The sequence below is a fragment of the Erinaceus europaeus genome, chromosome 7 (assembly GCF_950295315.1).
Source record: "Erinaceus europaeus chromosome 7, mEriEur2.1, whole genome shotgun sequence".
Lineage (NCBI taxonomy): Eukaryota > Metazoa > Chordata > Mammalia > Eulipotyphla > Erinaceidae > Erinaceus > Erinaceus europaeus.
This window is the reverse complement of record NC_080168.1, coordinates 96,760,420-96,777,199: the sequence shown is the minus strand read 5'-3', so window position 1 is coordinate 96,777,199 and position 16,780 is coordinate 96,760,420. Positions and strand designations below refer to the sequence as shown.

Below are 16,780 nucleotides of genomic sequence, written 5' to 3'. Positions count from 1 at the left end.
TAGGGTAAGAGGGGGACAACTCTACACAATTCTCACCACCAGATCTCCATATCCCATCCCCTCCCCTGATAGCTTTCCTATTCTTTATTCCTCTGGGAGTATGGATCCAAGGTCATTATGGAATGCAGAAGGTGGAAGGTCTGGCTTCTGTAATTGTTTCCCCGATGAACATGGGCATTGACTGGCCAATCAATACTCCCAGCCTGCCTATCTTTTTCCCTAGTAGGGTGGGGCTCTGGGGAATCAGAGCTCCAGGACACATTGGAGGGGTCATCTGTCCAGGGAAGTCTGGTTGGTATCATGCTAGCATCTGGAACCTGGTGGCTGAAAAGAGAGTTAACATACAAAGCCAAACAAATTGTTGACCAATCATGGACCTAAAGGCTGGAATAGTGTAGATGAAGTGTTGGGCGGGGGGGGGGGGGGTGTCCTCCATTTTGTAGATAGCTAGTAGGCATATTTTAGTCATATTTCAAAGGGTCTGTAGCTATACTATTTTTTTTCCCTCTGAGCCTGAAATCTAATATGCAGGTGGATCTAAGTTATTGTCTATGGAGATGATATCATGGATGGAAAAAGGATAGAAACCTGGATCAGGGAGAGAGTAGCTCCCTAATATGGGGAAGGGTTATAAATATTGTTGACTGTAAACCCCATCAATTTGATTTGGTCTGGTGCCCATATTCAGTTTAGGAGCCTATGTGACCTCTGCATCCCTGTAGATCTGAGCTCACATTCTGTGGTCATGAGTAGGAACATTCCAAGCTGCCCCAATATCGACCCGTCTTCCTCAGGTGTAGCATAGAGTATGTTGTCCATCCTCCCTTCGGAGGATGGAACATTCTCTACCGTTGTTAATCAAAGTTGAGGGCAAGGTCCTATGGGGGGGCCCACAAAGGGTTTTTTTTTGTTGTTGTTGCTGTTCCTGATAGAGATGACCTGTAACAATGGAGAGGGATTTATTTGAGGTCTAGGCCCATCATGTCTGTTTGGGAATCTCAGAACAACCTTGAATAGGGCCCCAGCTGATGGGGTGGCCTGATAGTGACTAAAGAGTCATCATTAAAGTATGCCAGTCTCTTGCCCTTATTCAGCTTTTGCAGTCCTTGCTTTGCTAAGGTTAGCTTTGGAGTGACTGAGGGAAGTATAATAGGAAGTAGGTGAGAAGGGTATCTAAGTCTAATTAGATACTATTTCATTAGGAACTTTATACTGACTCACTCACTGCAGACTATTTTGTACTTTTGCTTTCAGGTATATATTTTGCCCTAGTTTATGGATACATGTGAACATATGCTCTATCTTATGGGACCTAGTCTATATCTAGGTTTTGGGACTTTGTTAGGAAGTGAACTGCCTGGAATGGAATTAGAGTATACTATGAAAGGAAAGGTCTCACCCGAGTAATGAAGCTGAAGGGTTGTCCTTCCACACTTGAAGTCTCAGGACACAGTCTGAAGTGAAGCATGCTGAGGTGGTACTCAGTGAGTTGATTAGGTTGGGGTCCGTGGATGCAATATTATTTGGTATGAATTGAGAGAAGCATACAGGAAAGTGCACCCCACCCTAAGGTTCCAGGACTGGGGGAAATACAGGCTCTATAGTGGAAATATGAGGTTCCTACTGTCTTGGGTTCAAGAAGACAATAGATAGTTATTGTTATAATCACATTATTTGGTAATTGGGTTAACTTTGAAAAGTTAACTAATCCTTTTTTAGGATTTGCTGTATTATACCCAGCATCACCATAATTTATATCCTTTGACATTATTTGTATATAGCTGTGCCAGCGGTTGCTTCTGTTCTCACTAGTCTAAGCTTTTAAGAGTCAACATACCAAAGACTCACCCTATGTATTTAAAAGACTCAGTTTGTACTTGAAAAAGTTTGAGACATACAATCAATTTTTCCCCTCTCATATTAATTAAACAGTGATTTATATGACTACAGATTAATAGGAGTGTACATAAGCACCATTCCCACCGCCAAAAGACTGTGTCCCATCCCACTCACCCCCACCCCTGCCTCCCAGGGAAACCGAATATCCACCCTCTCCTTCACCCCAGGGTTTTTACTTTGGTGCTATAATTGAACTCTTAAGTCTATTTCTGATGTTCTTGGTCTGGTAGCTTGAAGAGAATTTAGAATGCAAGTATTTTCAGGAATAACTTGGTTTTTATCAAGTCAGTATAAAGGTGCAAATTCAGAGTAAGAAAGACTAGAGTTTAAGTGGACAACCTTTTCTTTTTCTTAGGATAGACTCCTTTAATTTTAACATTTATGTTAATCTTTTGTATATATAGCCTCTGCCATACTTATTATTCCAGAACTTCAAATCCTTTTTTTTTTTTTTTAACCTTCAGAAGGGTGATAGTTAAGCTGTGGGAGCAGAATCTATAGATACTCCAGTCTTCATTCTTTCCTGTACACAAATTCTGATAAATTATTCTTATGTGCTCTTGCCCACTCCCCACCATGTGTTCTAATGGTTTGGCTTTTGCAAATTTTGTATTTGATAGTTGTTATGGTTCACATTTTAGGAGTTTTAGTATCTCTTGTCATGGGGTGAATCAGAAAATAAGGCCTGTGAGCTCATGATTTGTCAGAACCAAGCTAAGAGTTTACTTACTAATGATAGCAAACAGATGCTCCAGTAATTTGTCAGACATTGCAGGGATGTTATGTAGACAAATATTTCCCTCTTGTGGAAAGAACTACCTCACATTTTTATTTACACCACCTCCCGGCACCAGCAGCTGAAGAATTACTTATTGCAGCTTCCTACAACTGAAACTAGGGAAGACTCCAAGTCCCGAAGCCTGGACATGGCCATGTCATAGCATGTGCCATGGATTCCCACCATTTTTGCTTCTACTTAAAAGTTCCTTGTGCACTGGAAAAATACCAACTAACCAAGAAACCCAAATAGATGCAGAAATAATAAAAAAATTAAACTCTTTTTTTTTTTTTTAACTTTTGAAGTTTTAAAAATCTTTATTGGATAGAGACAGCCAGAGACTGAGAGGGAAGCGGGTGATAGGAAGAGAGACAGACACCTTTAGCCCTGCTTCACTCGTGAAACTTTCCTTGCAGATGGTGACCAGGGGCTCGAACCCAGGTCCCTGTGCTTTGTAAGGTGTGCCCTCAACCAGGGGCACCACCACCTGGCCCTCAGAAATAAAAACTTTTAAGAAATGTTGAAAGTTGATGCTAAAGCAACAAATTAAAAGATTTTCCACATCTGGCTTACTCAGAGATAATAGTTCCCATTCTTTCCCTCTTACCAAATCTTTTCAGAGCTCTTCTATTGATTAATGCTCTATTCTCTTTGAGGTTCTACCTTTTCCCTGTTGAGATCAACAAATAGATATTTTTGGAACTTCAAAGTTTAAGGGCTTAAACTATCACTACAGAATGTCCCTGGGTGTCATTGGAGTTGGTTCTTTAAAGAGAAAGAAACTTGATTTTTTTCTGTTTTGGGAGGAACACCAAGGAAGATCAAAAGGATATCTTTATCTTTCACTTTTTCTCAAGTTTGAGTTACACTATACTTCATCTGGGTCATTAGGGAAATAGACATGTGTCATTAGTGATGCTCAACACTAACCAAAATGAAAAACGACTACAGGGATGTTGCCCATAAAAAGAGAAAAAGAAAAAGCATCTTACTTTATTTGGTTTATTTGGTCTGACCTTGACTTAACAGTTTTCCTATGGTCACATCCTTGATATCTGTGTCGAATTTCACATATATATGGTATAATTATGATTTAAATTTTTATTATCTTTATTTATTGGATAGAGACTTTCAGAAATTTAGAGAGGAGGGGGTAATAGAGAGGGACAGAGACAGAGACAGAGACACCCGAAACACTGCTTTACCACTTGCAAAGCTTTCCCCCTGCAGGTGAGGACTGGGGGCTCGGACCCAGGCTCTTGAGCATTGTAACGTGTGCTCAACCAGGTGTGCCACCACCCATTTTCTAATTATGATTTCTTTACATCTCCAGGAATTAAGTAAACTGGTGAATTAATATTAGTCCACTGACAGACATTTTAGAAATATGAACTAGTTATCAATGGTAAGGAACAGCAGGATGCAGTACAGCTATCATGTACTCCAGAGCTTTGTTCCATATCTTATGATGTTCTGTGAACTTTGTGAGCCTTATGCATCCTTAGAGCTATGTTACCCTCACTTGATATTTGAGGAATCTCAAGTCACTTTTAAAAAAATTTTCTTATTTCTTTTTTGAATTATTTTCCCTTTTGTTGCCCTTGTCTTACTGTTGTAGTTATTATTGTTGTTATTGATGTCATCAATGTTGGATAGGACAGAAAGAAAGGGAGGAGGGGAAGACAGACAGGGGGAGAGAAAGATGGACACCTGCAGACTTGCTTCACTACCTGTGAAGCGACTCCTGTGCAGGTGGGGAGCCAGGGGCTCCAAACGGGATCCTTCTGCAGGTCCTTGAGCTTTGCACCACGTGTGCTTAACCCGTTGTGCTACTGCCCGACTCCTGAGGACTAGAGCATCTTGGTCTCTAGGTGCACCCGTTAACTAAAACTCTTGTGCACACATTCCTCAATTTGTAAAAGAAGCATTTATCGTGGTCATATCTGGGGGAGATTAATTATAGTACCATTATTGTTTTTTTTAAAGATTTTTTTTGTTTTTTCTCTTGCCCTTTTTATTGTTGTGGTTATTATTATTTATTGTTTTTGATATTGTTGTTGGATATGACAGAGAAATGGAGAGAGGAGGGGAAGACGGAGAGGGGGAGGGAAAGATAGACACCTGCAGACCTGCTTCACCGCCTGTGAAGTGACTCCCCTACAGGTGGAGAGCCAGGGGCTCCAACGGGGATCGTTAAGCTGGCCTGCGCTTTGTGCCATGTGCGCTTGAACCGCTGCGCTACCGCCGGACTCCCGAACTCCCAAGTTCTGTACCCATCACCACCTAATAGCCATAACTGAGTGATGCTCAAAATAAATGAATAAAATAATATAACATAATTAGTTGATTAGTTTGAGCTAATCTATCCTTTTATTTGAGTATGAATGTCCAATCTAACTTCCCCTTTCTCTAAAATTCAATTCATTTTAATTTTAGCTTGGGTAGACTTAAAAAGTAAGTGGTGTATATATTATTAGTGTCTATGCAGATTGCATCCAGTTGTCAAATATTAAATGACAGGTACTATTTAGGCACTAGGGATGTGTAACGATTAGTAAAAGAGACCAGTTTGCTGTCTACAGTTTATAGACTCTAGAGAAGATGAATAAAAAACATAAATGACGCGGTTTGAGCCCCTGGCTCCCCACCTGCAGGGGAGTCACTTCACAGGCGGTGAAGCAGGTCTGCAGGTGTCTATCTTTCTCTCCCCCTTTCTGTCTTCCCTTCCTCTCTCCATTTCTCTCTGTCCTATCTAACAATGACGACATCAATAACAACAATAATAACTACAACAACAATTAAAAAAGGGCAACAAGAAAGGGAAAATAAATAAATATAAAAAAATTCTAAAAACCCATAATTGCAAATATAACCAAGTGCTGTGAAGGAAAAGCACGTGGCATCAGACGAGTATCTAAGGAGAGGGGTGGGGGTTTGAAGGTCGTGTGGATCAAGAATGGCTTTTTTTTTTTTTTTTTTTTTTTTTTGCCTCCAAAGTTATCACTGGGGCTTGGTACCTGCACTACAAATCCTAGAGGCAATTTTTTCCCATTTTTGTTGCCCTTGCTGCTTTTGTTGTTATTGCTGTTGTTGGAAAGGAGAGAGAGAGAAATTGAGAGAGGAGGGGAAGACAAGAGAGAGAGAGAGAGAGAGAGAGAAAGTCCTGCAGACCTGCTTCATCACTTGTGAAGCGACTCCCCTGCAGGTGGGGAGTAGGGGGCTCGAGCCCAGATCCCTACCCCATCCTTGTGGTTCACGGCCATGTGTGCTCTAACCTGTCGTGCTACCACCTGGCCCCCAAGAATGGCTTTCTTTGGAAATAGCTTATGAGTTTATTAAGAACCTGGACAATGACACTGGAACTACAGGGAGCAAAGTCTGAACAGTGACAGGAATGTCCTTATGATTGGAGTTCCTAAGACCTGTAAAAATAAAAATTTGGTGTGACATGAATCTAGACATGTAGTTAGTCCTTTGGCTATGCCATGCAGTAAGTTTTTTTTTTTTTCCCCTTGGATGAGGAGATAGCATAGTGGTGATCAAAAAGACTCTCATGCCTGAGGTTTCAAGGTCCCAGGTTCAAACCCTGGCCTTGTCTGGCATCAGAACTGGGCAGTGTTCTGATAATAAACACATTTTAAAATAAATATTTTTGATCTTCATCTTGTGCAGAGTGATAAAAAGGTAAGAGTACATGAAGACCAACTGGACATATTTTCCAGAGATTACAGATTAGATCAGAGAGCGGAGTTAAAGATGTAAGAAGATAGAGTGCTGTTTAGAATGTGGAAATAACAAGTGTGTCTTTGTGGATGAGAAGGAGTTGTTGCTATTTTGGTGTCTGATTCACTACATTGCATCAAAGGGAATTACAGTATCTGATTCTGCTCTCGAAAAGAGGGACTAAAATTAGAGTGTAGGTTACACAGAATGATGTACTAGTAAACTCTCTTTTGCTAAAATTTGAAAACTTTGTGTGGTATCTCCTTTATTTGCTCCATCCACTTTTTCAGAAAAAAAAAACACAAAAAACTAAATAAGCTTATAAAACAAGAAATAGAAGGGGGATTATCATTTTGCTTAGTTTTCCCTACTTTTCGTCCCTCCTCCTTTAATAGAAATTAAGCACAGGATCAGTAAAATAGCTCACTTGGATAGTGTGCTGCTTTGCCATGTGTGAGACCTTTGTTCAAACCTAGCTCCCACTATATTGAAGGGCACCTTGCTGCCATGGTGACTCTTTCACTTGCACTTTGAAAAAGAAAGTGGGAGTTGGGTGGTAGCGCAGCGGTTAAGCACAGGTGGCGCAAAGCCCAAGGACCGGCATAAGAATCCTGGTTCGAGCCCCGGCTCCCCACCTGCAGGGGAGTCGCTTTACAGGCGGTGAAGCAGGTCTGCAGGTGTCTGTCTTTCTCTCCCCCTCTCTGTCTTCACCTCCTCTCTACATTTCTCTCTGTCCTATCCAACAACGACAACAATAATAATAACTACAACAATAAAACAACAAGGACAACAAAAGGGAATAAATAAATAAATAAATAAATAAATAAAAAAGAAAAGGTGATAAGCACGATAAAAAAAGAAAAAAGAAAAAGAAATTAAGCACATACCAAAACAAGATCATAAAAAGTAAAAGGACAGAGACTAGGACCTTGCCTTTGTGGGCTTTATAGTTGGGAAAGCAAGCTTAGATATAAAACAAGCTGGAGTTTGAAGAAATCATGTGAAGTGACATCAGCCAGAAAGAGAAGGCTGAACATGGGATGATCTTATTCATGGACAGAAGTTGAGAAATAAGAACAGAAAAGGGAAACACAAAGTAGAATCTGAACTGGGTCTGGTGTATTGCATCAAAATAAAGGACTCTAGGTGGGGAGGCTTTCAGGTCCTAGTGCATGATGGTGGAGAAGGGCCTAGGATGAAGGTGAAAGTATTTTGCAGAAAATTGAGCAAATTTATACATGTACTAACATGTTGACCATTAATTAATTCCTCCAATTAAGAAAAATCAAAGGCAAAGACAAAAAACAGGCATACTTGAACCAAAGACAAAATTCAGAATAAACTACTATTGGATAGGGAAAACTTCAAGATGGCTTTCTAGCCAAGGTGGGTTTCACTCACTACCTTTAGGACTGGGTGGTGGGATACCTGGTTGAGCACATATGTTACAATGTTCAAGGACCCGGGTTCGAGCCTCCAGTCCCTACAGGGAGAAACCTGCAGGGGGGAAGCTTTATGAGTGGTGAAGCAGTGTTGCACGTGTCTCTTTGTCTTTCTTTATCGCCCCTTGCCCTCTCGATTTCTAGCTGTCTCTATCCAATAAATAAAGATATTAAAAATCTGTTTTAAAAATTGGTGAGCAGTCCCTTGAAGAAAGGTAGGTAGGCATTGTAAGAATCGTAGAGTATAGAGGGCTGGGAGGTAGCACAGCAGGTTAAGCGCACATGGTGCAAAGTGCAAGGACGAGCAGAAAGATCCTGGTTCGAGCCCCAGCTCCCTACCTGCAGGGGGGCGTCACTTCACAGGTGGTGAAGCAGGTCTACAGGTGTCTATCTTTCTCTCCTCTCTGTCTTCCCCTTCTCTCTCAATTTATCCTATCCAACAACAACAACAATAATAACAACAATGTTAAACAACAAGGGCAACAAAAGGGAAAAAAATCAGGAGCAGTGAATTCGTAGTGCAGGCACTGAGCCTCAGCGATAACCCTGGAGGCAAAGAAAAAAAAAAGTTGTAGAGTAAGAGTTCAGCAAGGAACCCCTTGCAGTACTTCTGTGGTGTTTTGGAGGATGAGGTTTAGCTCATATCCTGAAAAGAACTATCATTTCAGGACTTGTCAGAAAGCTTGTGTACCTGGATTCAGATGAACAAGGAGAAGGATGGCACAAAATAGAAGAGCAGAAAGCAAGGTCAGCTTGTGCAAAAGGCAGCACAGGCCTCAAAAAAGGCAGCATAGTTGGAAGAGCTGGGAGTTTGTTCCGATTACACCAGAGAGTCCTTGAAGTAAATTTCATTTTTCCTTCTTTTATTTTGATAGGACAGAGAGGAATTGAGAGGGGAGGGGAGATAAAAGAAGAGAGAGAGAGAGACAGCTGCAATACTGTTTCACTGCTTGAGAAGCTTCCTTCTGCAGGTGGGGACGGGATTTGAACCCAGGTCCTTGCTTATGGTAACTTGTGCAATCAAGTGGGTGTGTCAGCACCTAACCCGGGAGTAGATTTTTTTGCCTCCAGGGTGTTTTTTTTTTTTTTTGCCTCCAGGTGCTCATTGCCTGCATCATGAATCCACTACTCCTGGAGGCTAATTTTTTCCCTTTTGTTGCCCTTGTTTTTTTTTTTTTAATCATTGTTGTGGTTATTGTTGTTGTTATTGATGTTGTTGTTGGATAGGACAGAGAGAAATGGAGAGAGGAGGAGAAGACAGAGAGGGGGAGAGAAAGATAGACACCTGCAGACCTACTTCACTGCTTGTGAAGTGACACCCCCCCCCTTGCAGGTGGAGAGCGGGGTACTCGAACCCGGTTCCTTATGCTGGTCCTTGCGCTTTGTGCCATGTGCGCTTACCCGCTACATCACCGCCCGACTCCGGAGTAGATTTTTAAGCAGTCATTCTGTTTTCCTGTGGAGAAATACTGGAAGGGAGCCAAGATGAAATGTGACGAGGAGCCCTACTCTTGTAGAGAAGTTAGGGAGTGAGAATTTGAGAAGAATGACAGTCGTCTCAGACCATGGTTGTTTTGAGTATGAGGTATGGTGGACATAAGACCAAGCAGTGTTCAGAATATATTGTTTGTATTGTGATTTTTAAAAAAATTTATTATTCAAAAATGCTCTTATTTATTTAGCTTTCTGACTTTGTGCTTATGCCTTCAACTCTTTGATGACAATTTTCTGCTCCTCAATAAGGAAAGCACATTTGATCCTGTCACAGACGCACTTAGCACACACATGGAGCCACCGTAGGCCCTGCTGACATGCTTTTTTGTCTTCGACAGCCTCTTACGGACTTTAGGCCTTACTGCACGAACCCGGTGAAGTCGGCCTGGGCAGACGCCACACGCAGATACGGGTGCTTTCCCAACCTTCTTGGTGTAAAGGTAAGCAGTCCTGTTACCCCGGATCCAGGACAGCCTATTTTGTTGGAGGCCGGAGGCCGTTTTGTAGGACAGCCTATGCCGGTAGGTCAAACGCTGGACCCTCGCGAATGCCTGTCGAGGAGGTTCCTGGAAGTGTATTATGATTTTTTGTAACAAAAGTAGCCTAAGTTGATAAAGTGTGTTTTCAAAAGTGTGACATTATGAAAATTGCAAAAAAATCTCAGCAGTATTTAAGTGATAAATTTGAGAGGGGCACTTGCCTATAAAATCTCAAGATTTGTAGGCTTAGTCTATTATGGGCATTTTTATTCAGTAAGAAAAAAAAAAAAAACCACTAACAAGTGGGCGAGGCTATTGGTGCATCCAGTTACGTGCACATAGTACTAAGCACAAGGACCCAGGCAAGGATGGCTGTTTGAGCCCCCAGCTCCCACTTGTGGCAGGGGTGGGGGAGTGGCGATGAGGAGAGATGCCTCTCAAGTGGTGAAACAAATAAGTCTCTTTCTCGCGTTCTCTCTCTTCTCTCTCTGTATCCCCCTCCTCTCTCAATTTCTCTGTCCTATCCAATAACATGGAAAAAATGGCCTCCAGGAGCAGTGGATTCGTAGTGCAGGCGCTGAGCCCCAGCGAGAACCCTGGAGACAAAAAAGAAAAGAAAAGAAAAAAAACACTAATACATTAGTGAAATAAATGGATTAGTGACATGTTGAAAACATTACATAAGAAACACAAATTTATCCCCTCCCAAAACATTTAAAATCATGAATCAAAGTCATGTAAATTGAGGTTCAACCGGAAGAGCTTCTGCCATCCTGTGACTGAGGCCTGTGCTCCATCCCAGGAACCACATGGGAGCATCTTGAACAGAAAATCAACGGAGCTTCCTGAATGGAGAAGCAGGGCTTTCTTTGGCATCTCTCCTTCTCTCTCCCTCACTGTCTTTTTCTCTTGAAAGTATAGAATAGAAAACATTGGGAGGTGGAGTTTGATCATATATTGAAAAGATGCTCTGCTTGCATCTCTCTACCTGTCTCCTATTACTAAATACAAATAAATCAATAAAAAAAAATAAAACACTTGAGTGGGAGGTGGCTCAGCTGCTTCACACATGCATGAGGCCCTGGGTTCATTCTCCAACACTACAAAAGGAAAAAAAAAATGCAAGTTAAAGTGATCATCTTGTTTTTAAACCCATGAAGTATCAATAATTAATAAAACAAGGATACTCTATACTGGTAAAGATGTGAGTGGCACAAAACACTCATTTGCTACTGTTGTGGTAAAATAAACAGAACCTCCAGGTGGAGGCAGTCCATCAGTCTGCCCAGAAAGCTTTAGAAATGCTTATTTGCTTGCATCTGGTAATTCTACTTCCAGGAATTCATCTCAGAATAATCCACGATGTAAACAAAGAGTTCTGAACAAGGATGATCATAGTTATGTCACAAAATCGGGAATAAGTGTGTGTCCCTCAACAGAAGACTGCTTAATGTATTGGCATACCTCTATGTTGCATTGGACAAAATGCTTAACAAGGTAATAGGAAGCAAAAAACAAAATGGAGCTCAAAACTTAAAGCTCCTCTCTTGACTAGAAGCAGCCTTCCTGGACTAGAGAGAGAGAGTGCAGGAAGACCTATTACAAGGAAAAAGACCAGTGTATTAATAGAGACATAGTTATATTGTCATTGGAAAATGTTATTTTTGTTATTACTATGAAATGACAAACAAATAGGAACTCTGTCAAATAGACACTTTCTTTTTTAATTTAATTTAGTTATAAAATAAAAAATAGAAAATGTCAACAGAGGGGTAAAATTCCACACATTTCCTACCACTAAAGTTGCATATCCCATTCCCTCCACTGGAAGCTTTCCTATTCTTTATCTCTCTAGGAGTGTGGACCCAGAGTCATTATGGGGTGCAGAAGGTGGAAGGTCTGGCTTCTGTAATTGCTTCCCCACTGGACATGGGTGTTGGCAGGTCGATCCTTACTCCCAGCCTGTCTCTGCCTTTCCCTAGTGGGGCAGGGTTCTGGGGAGGTAGGGTTCCAGGGTACATTGGTGAGGTTGTCTGCCCAGGGAAGTCAGTTTGGTGTCATGGTGGCATCTGCAACTTGGTGTCTGAAAAAACATTAAGATATAAAGAAGAACAAATTCTTTAATAATCAGGAACCTAAAGGCAAGAATATAGCAGATGAGATTTGGGGTCTCAATTTTGGAAAAATTTAGTTGTTCTAGGTCTATTTTAGGTATATTTCAAGGGGCCATGACTTTACTAATTTTGGCCTGAGCCTGACAGCCAACATGCAGGTGGACCAAAGGTGTTATCTGGGGAGATGGTGTCAGGGTTGGGAATAGGACTAGAAAGCAGGATCAGGGAAGCACCCAAATCTGAGAAAAGTATATAAATAACCATTAACTGTAAACCCCATCGATTTGATCTGCGGCCTATATCCAGTGCAGGAAAATGTGTAACCTCTGCATCTCTGTAGGTCTGAGCTCACATTTTGTGGTCATAACTAGGCAGCACTCATTGCCAGACCCATCTTCCTCAAGTGGTAGAGGATTTAGGTCTTACTTCCCTTTCAGAGAATGGAGCAGTCCCTAACATTGTTGACCCACATTGAGGGCAAGGTTCTATAGGGGCCCACATAGGGGCCCATTATGTTGTTCCTGACGGAGTGGAGAGAGAGATCTGTTAGAGGTCCAGGTCCATCATGTCTATGTGGGAATCCCAGGACTCTCTGACTAGGGCTTCAGGAGAAATAGACACTTTCTACTTGAAAAATTCTTCCCTTAAATTTGAAGACATAAGCAACTCTTTTTTTAAAAAATTATTATTATCTTTATATTCACAGGTACTGCCTCTTCTCCAGACTTCTCCAAGTCTCTCTGTTATCTCTTGATTTTAGCCTTTTCCCTTCCTTCTCCCTTCCTTCCCTCCCCTTCCTTCCTTCCTTTCTTCTTTCTTCCTTTCTCTTTTCTTTTTCTCCAGGGTTATTGCTGGGACTCAGTACCAGCACTAATTCACTGATCCTGGAGGCCATTTTTTTCCATTTTATTGGATAGGATAGAGAAAAGTTGAGAGAGGAGAGATAGAGAGTGTGGAAGAAAGATAGACACTTGTAGACCTGCTTCACTGCTTGCAAAGCAACCCCCCTGCAGGTAGGTAACCATGGGCTTGAACTGGATCCTAACCCTGTACGACACTACCTTTCCTTTCCTACTACTCCCTCTGTCTTTACTTTCCTCCCTCCAGTCCTCCCTTCCTTCCTTCCTTCCTTCCTTCCTTCCTTCCTTCCTTCCTCTCTCTCTTTTTCTCTTTCTTGTTACCTCTGTATTTTCTCTTGTATTCAGCAATGCCTGACATACGTCAGGTGCTCCACAACTGTTTGCTGTCAAGAGTGAGTTTATGCATACTTCAAGACAGTGAGGAAGAAGCTGGTAGAGGGGTGAAATTAGAAATGTCATATGTAGCTAGAAAAAGGCAGGCAAATAGCTGTCATTTCTTTTCTTTCCTGCTTCACTTCCTTTTTTATACGTGTCATTGCTAATGCTAACCCTGAGTTCTTTGGAGTGCTTACCTCGAACATTACTTTGAGATTGTGAATTTTTGCCTGGATTCAAAAAAAGAAATGGTGCCATGAAAGAATAATCTTGTTTCCCATGCATTTAGGGAGCAATAGGTTAGTGGTTAAATACATTTTTCTATATTCTTGTGTGCATGACTCCCATTCTGCTCTTACATTGGACATTGTAGCCAAGGTATGGCTGAAACTATATCTTAGTTTCTGTAAATAGGTATCTGTTTGCTTTTTCTATTCTTTCTTTCTGTTTTTTGCTTGTTCTTGTTTTTGCTTTTTTCCATTACAATGTGAAGAACATAAATACGTTTGATACCTGCACAGCTAACCTTTTTTTTTTTTTTTTAAATAAAACACTTGTATGTTCAGAAGGGTGGGAAGACCTCTACACTGGGCATCTCCTTTGCTTTACACATTTATTGCTTGATCCATAGGGCTAGTATCAGAATAGTAGCTAATGGGGGGGGTGTAAAAGTTCATTAACAAGTCTTTAGTCAGCAGTGAGATGACAAGGTAAGGGAGGGAAGGCAGTTGAGTTGTTTTTGTTCTTCACATTCTTGTCATCTCATTTTAGGCTTGAAATCTGCAAATCTCTTACTCCCTGGGCTAATTATTTCCTCTTGAGAACAGTCAGACTATTTCTTCTTCATAGAAATCAAGAAGGGCACGTCCCTGTGTGTCCTGATGTACAAATGACGAATAATGGGGCTGATTGACCCAGTCACCTTCATGAATGATGAAAAGGGGATATAAAGACATGAGGTTTTTGCCTACTCTGGGAAGCAAGTTGTCTTTGGATTTTTTTCCCTCCTTTTAGAGACATGTTCCTTTACAGAAAATAGAGCTCTATACTTATTTTTGCTTCTCTGTTATGCATTGTGCGTTTTTGAAATGTCAGTTTGAAAGCCCAGTACAGAGTGTTAGGCCAGTGGGGACCTCACCAGGGCCTGTTCAGCACATACCATTTAATAACGCTTAGATTAACCTCTGGGCATCTGCAGGTCTCCGTTGTGGTGCAGCAGTCCCAGCCCTGTGGTTCAGAGGAGGCCACACCACTGCCACTTCCACCTTTTCTTCTGAGTGAGTGCTTGCATCGATCACCCCCTGAACCATTGCCAGAGAGGCAGGAAGGCTGGCTCTCTGGCAGTGGCCCTAACATCAATTACAACCATTCTAAGGGGAGTGGGGAGAAGGCCAGAGAGCCACTGTCCCTCACAGTGCCTTTCTCCTTCTTCCTGTCCCTAGCAGTCACTAGTCTCACCACTGTTTCCTCATTTGACCTCAGGAGCAAATCTCTGCATTTCAAAGCAAACATTATGGCGGACAGAATATTGACTACACTCAAGATGTCCACACCCTCATTCCCAGAACTCATGAATATGAGAGATTGCATGATGTTGCAAACAGAGCTGTGCTTCCTGTAATAATTCATATGTTGTTGCCTTGGAGGAATAGTTGAGCTGGTAGAGTAGTGCTGGCCTTGCCTGTTCAAAGCTCCTGGCTCAATCCCCCAGATACAGCATGTACTGAAGTGGTGTTCTACCTATTGTCTCTCTCTTCTCACTCCTCTCTCCTCTTTCCTGTCTCTCTAGGGTCCAGGTAATGGTGCAGCTGGTTAAGTGCTCACAAGGACCCAGGTTCAAATCCCTAGTCCCCATTTGCTGGGGAAAAGCTTCACAAGTGGTGAAGCAGTGCTGCAGGTCTCTCTCTCTCTCTCTCCCTGTCTCTGTCTGTCTCTCTTACCCACTCTCCTCCCCTCCCCAATCAATTTCTCTGTGTCTATCCAATAACAAGTAAAAATTAAAAAATAAATTAGAAAAAAAAAGAAATAGATAAATCTTCTAAAAATTCGTATGATGAAGCTAATCATTTTGTAAAGTATAAGAACATAGCTATGTTTGGTCTTTGTGTTCAGTTGCTTGCACAGAGCTCCTGAAATTCTTCTTTCCCGAGTCATAAAAGGTTAGAGCATCTTTTGTCATATCTGATCTTAGTTCTCAGTTCCTAAGCTAAGAGCTTCTAAGACTCTTGGAATTTCAGCAATGGTAAGAATGTCTTTTGTTGGGCTGGGTGGTGGTGCACTAGGTAGAGCACGCACATCATAGTGCTTCAGGATCCAGTTTCAAAGCCCCAGCCCTCACCTGCAGGGGAAAAGCTTCACAAGTGGTGAAGCAGTGCTGCAGATGTCTCTTTCTTTCTTCCCCTTTTATGTCCTCTGTCCCTCTCAATTTCTCTCTGTCTCTATCCTACATAAATACACATTAATAGAAATACATTTATAACACTGTATTTTTGCATGCTAATGGGGTGGCTAGACTGTGTCAGAATGAAGGTTAAGCCTGGAAAGACCTATCCAGCCCTACCTTCTGCTTTCCAAGGCAGAAGGTCTGGAGATGGTGCAGTGCTCGATTATGTCAGTTTCAAGAAACTTTTTTTTTTTAACTTTTTAAATTTTTAAATAATTTTTAATATTTATTTATTTTTCCCTTTTGTTGCCCTTGCTGTTTTTTACTGTTGTAGTTATTATTGCTGTTGTTGTTGTAATTGTTGTTGGATAGGACAGAGAGAAATGGAGAGAGGAGGGGAAGACAGAGAGGGGGAGAGAAAGACAGACACCTGCAGACCTTGTGAAGTGACTCCCCTGCAGGTGGGGAGCCGGAGACTCAAACAGGGATCCTTACACCGGTCCTTGTGCTTCACACCATGTGCACTTAACCCACTGCACTACTGCCCAACTCCCAACTTCTTTTTAAAAATAATTATGTGTATGTGATTTGTAGCTCTAGTTCCCCCCTCATTTAGATAGAGAGAATGGCAGAGAGGAGAGACACCACAGTACTGGAGCTTTCTTTGGTGCCTTCACATCTCCTATGTGGTGCCTGGACTTGAAGGTGGGCAGCACACATAACAAGGCAGGTACCCTCTCTGGTACGTGAATTCTCTGGCCAACAAGAAATAAGAATTAAAAAATAAATTAGAGAAAAAAAGAAATAGATAAATCTTTTAAAAAAAATTCATATGGTGAAGCCAATCATTTTGTGACGAATAAGAACATAGTTATGTTTGATCTTCTTGTTTGGTTGCTTGTACAGAGCGCTTGAAATTCTTGCTTTCACGAGTCATAAAAGGTTAGAGCATCATTTGTTATATTCAGTATTAGTTCCCAGTTACTTAGTGAAGTCTTCTTAAAAATCCCTAACCTACAGGATTCATAGAACTTCTGGGTTGGTGAATGTGCCCACACTGAGGAAGGCTGGTACATCCTAAGTCCATAGGAACAGAAATTTCATACTTAGCAGCTTTCTGGACTTCAATTAACGTATCTCTTCTGCCAGTAGTGGTTCCTCTGTACCCTTTATAGTGCTCGGATAGTGACTGAGACTTTGGGGGAGAGCTAACTATGGAACAGGGAGGGTACT

General features: G+C 41.6%; 1 pseudogene; it reads right to left on the bottom strand.

Annotated features, from left to right (window-relative positions):
• Positions 1-9,516: 9,516 nt before the first annotated feature.
• On the bottom strand, positions 9,517-14,676 carry LOC103118230 (large ribosomal subunit protein eL34-like; annotated as a pseudogene).
• Positions 14,677-16,780: the final 2,104 nt, after the last annotated feature.